We start from the raw sequence: 3104 nt of genomic DNA, 5'->3' as shown, positions 1-3104 counted from the left end.
AAAAAGGACTTTTTGTTGTCCTTGATGCCTGAAGCTAGTTGGAGTTCAGTTGCAGCCTTGGCTTTCCTGGTTTGCTCCCTGCAGGACCAGACCTGATGAGCTGTTGCCCTTCAGCTTATGTAAATGTTGTTATTATTGTGCATTAGGGCTGCGCAAAGCTTCAGTTGCCGATTCGATTTGGAGATTTGGCCCGATTCAGTGGCCGTATCTCTGAATCTGAATTGAATCAGAAGATCCGTTAATCTCTTCGAATCCAATCGGAAGTCTCAATTCAGAGATTTGGCCATAGACCAGGGGTGGGCAAAATGCAGCCTACAGGCCAGACGCAGCCCACCAGAACATTCTATCCGGCCCTCGGGGCCCCTAAAAACTTTTAGAAAATTAATATTAATCTGCCCCTGGCTGCCTGTCATGTGGCCCTCAATGGCTTGCCAACTCCCTCTGCCCAAAATAATTGCCTGCCCGTGCCATAGACTGTACAGGCAGGCACTAGGCAGTGCCAGCGGGAGCAGCTGGGGGAGCCATGGTTCATCCAGCTGCTCCCCCAGCTGTCCCCCTGCTGGGGCGAGGCAGGCAGTGCTGGCAGCCCTGGGAGAAGCTACGGGGGCTGAGGAGAATGATTGAGGAGCTGGGGGAATGACTGGGAGCTTGGGGAAATGATCAGGGGGCTGAGGGAATGATTGGGAAGCTGGGGGAATGACTGGGGGCTGGGAAATCAAACCAGGAACTGGGGGATCGAACTGGGAGCTGGAGGGAATGATCAGGGGCTGGGAGAAGGGGCAGGGGCACCCCCCCAGCTCCCAATCATTCCCTCCAGCTCCTCAACCATTCCACCAAGAACCTGCGACTTCTCCCATGGTTGCTAGCACTGCATGATCACCCCGGCAGGGGAGCAGCTGGAAGAGCCATGGCTTGAGCCAGCAGCCCCAAGAGAAGCCGTGGGGGCTGGGGGGAATGATTGGGGAGCTGAGGTAATGATTCAGAGCTGAGGCATTGAACCAGGACCTAGGGGGAAGCCCCTGTTCATTCCCCCAGCCCCTGATCATTCCCCCAAGCTTCCGGTTTGATTCCCCAGCTGCCAATTTGACCCCCCAGCTCCCTGATCATTCCCCCAAGCTCCCATGGCTTCTCCCAGGGCTGCCAGCACTGCCTGCCTCACCCAGCAGGGGGGTAGCCAGATGAGCAGCGGCTTCTCCTGGGGCTGCCAGCTCAAGCTAAGGCTGACTGCTCCCCCAGCTGCTCCTGCCGGCACTGCCTGCCCATATAGTCTATGGCTGAATAAGATTTGGTGGTGAATATCTTCGGATTTGGATCCAGCTGAATCGAATCACTGTCCCTCTGAATCACTGAATACAAATCTGAAGTGAATACTTTCCGCTTCACACAGGCCTATTGTGCTTCTGTCCTGGAACTGTTTGTATCTAGCTTATGTCTAATGAATAATATTTTGTTCCATAAAGGTTTGCCTATATTTACCTGTGTAAAGTTCTACAGTTGTAGTAAAGTTCCAGAGTAGCATATTCATTTTTCTTCTGATTGACATGACGAAAAGCTGGCTCTGTGCCTCATGCACCTCCCTGACCCCCATAGTAACCTCATAGTAACGGTTACCTCAGAGAGGCACTTGCCTCAGTGAGTGTGTCTGTGCCAAATAAGGTAATGACATGAGGGCTGAACAGCCGAACATGATTGGCTAAACCGCGTCACTCCCTGTATAAAGGCCTCCTCCCATCGAGGCTCGGGGAGAAGCTTGGAGAACTGACATGGACAACTGACTAACTGTTCAGTTATATGCACCGGCCTGATCAACCGTTGCTCTTTCCACTCACCGCTGTCTCCCACCACCGCTCCCCCTTGGCGTAAAATCCCACCCCGCTATCGACTGTTTCAGCTTGCAAGCCATTGTAACCGTTACGCTGCATTGTCAAGTTCAAATACAACCTGCGTCTCAGTCAACCAAGGGACGTAAGTCAATAAATTCGTTCTCTGTTCAAACCGTTACACGTATGTGCCTCCTTCACCTCATAAGTCCAGATCCAAACGAACCTGAGGTAGCTCAGCTCCTCAAAGACTCAACACTGATTTTAAGGAACCAGTTGACAGAAAGCTTTCATAGTGCCAGTCTTATAGATAATATCAGATTTGTGTATTTTTTACTATACTTACTTGGCTGTTTTTTAATGTCATGTTCTATATGAGGTATGGTCTACCCATGGCAAGTGTGCCACAACTGACACGAGTAGCCATTATGTTTGGCGTGTAGCAGATCATGGAGAAGGCAAGGGAAGAAGTGAGGCACACTTGGATTTAACTTCTGGCATGCTAATGGAAAAGACTGGCCAGCACTGTTTTGTTTAAAAATTGAAAGGGCTTATTTGTCTTTTTTGTTGAAAGCCACTTTCTGCAAATAGATTCAGGCAGATGGGTACCTGCACTCATGCAGACCTCCAGTCTAGCTAATGAAGTTCTATGTAGTCCCAACCCTCCATTTGTACGAATTACGTAGGAGGGTTGGGCCTTAGCTTGTAAACTCTTCAAGACAGGGAACTTGTCAGCTTCATATTCTTCAAATTAGTTAATAAATTTTCAGTGCCCAACAAGTAATCTCTAGTAATAATTTTTCTGTAATGCATTCACAGGATAGGAATGCCAACTAGAACTAGATTCACTATACCCAAATGGTATTTTATCTGGTAATTATGCTGCAGCACACTTCTTGATTCAAACCGTAGTATATGTATCTGTTAACATATTTTTACTCCAGTCTCCTTCTTTGGAGATGTGTATTTGTTTTCTCCACTTCCCTCAGCCCCTGAACTTCCACTGAAGTCTACATGAGTTGAGTCCTCAGCAACTTGGGAAGTAATCCCAACACAGATCAAAGGGGGCAGGAGGGCGCAAAAGCCCCCATGGCTTTTGTGGGCAAAACCATCTGGGAATGTCTCCTAGCTAAAAGGGAGGCGCACACCCAATGGAACGGGGGGGCCATCACCAGGGAGGATTATACTGCGGTTGCTCGGGGATGCAGGGGGGCGGTCAGGAAGGCCAAGGCAGAGATGGAACTGGGACTAGCTTCCCAGATCAAGGACAACAAGAAGTCCTTT

General features: G+C 49.5%; 1 protein-coding gene across 2 annotated transcripts in view; it reads right to left on the bottom strand.

Moving 5' to 3' along the window:
- Positions 1-3104, bottom strand: part of ARMC4 (armadillo repeat containing 4) — a 181739-nt gene that overhangs the window by 101441 nt on the left and 77194 nt on the right. The window lies entirely within an intron of this gene.

The sequence above is a fragment of the Crocodylus porosus genome, unplaced genomic scaffold, assembly GCF_001723895.1.
Source record: "Crocodylus porosus isolate Cpor-Errol unplaced genomic scaffold, CroPor_comp1, whole genome shotgun sequence".
Classification (NCBI taxonomy): domain Eukaryota; kingdom Metazoa; phylum Chordata; order Crocodylia; family Crocodylidae; genus Crocodylus; species Crocodylus porosus.
Note: the sequence above shows the minus strand (reverse complement) of the source record. Positions and strands in the feature narration are given on the sequence as shown.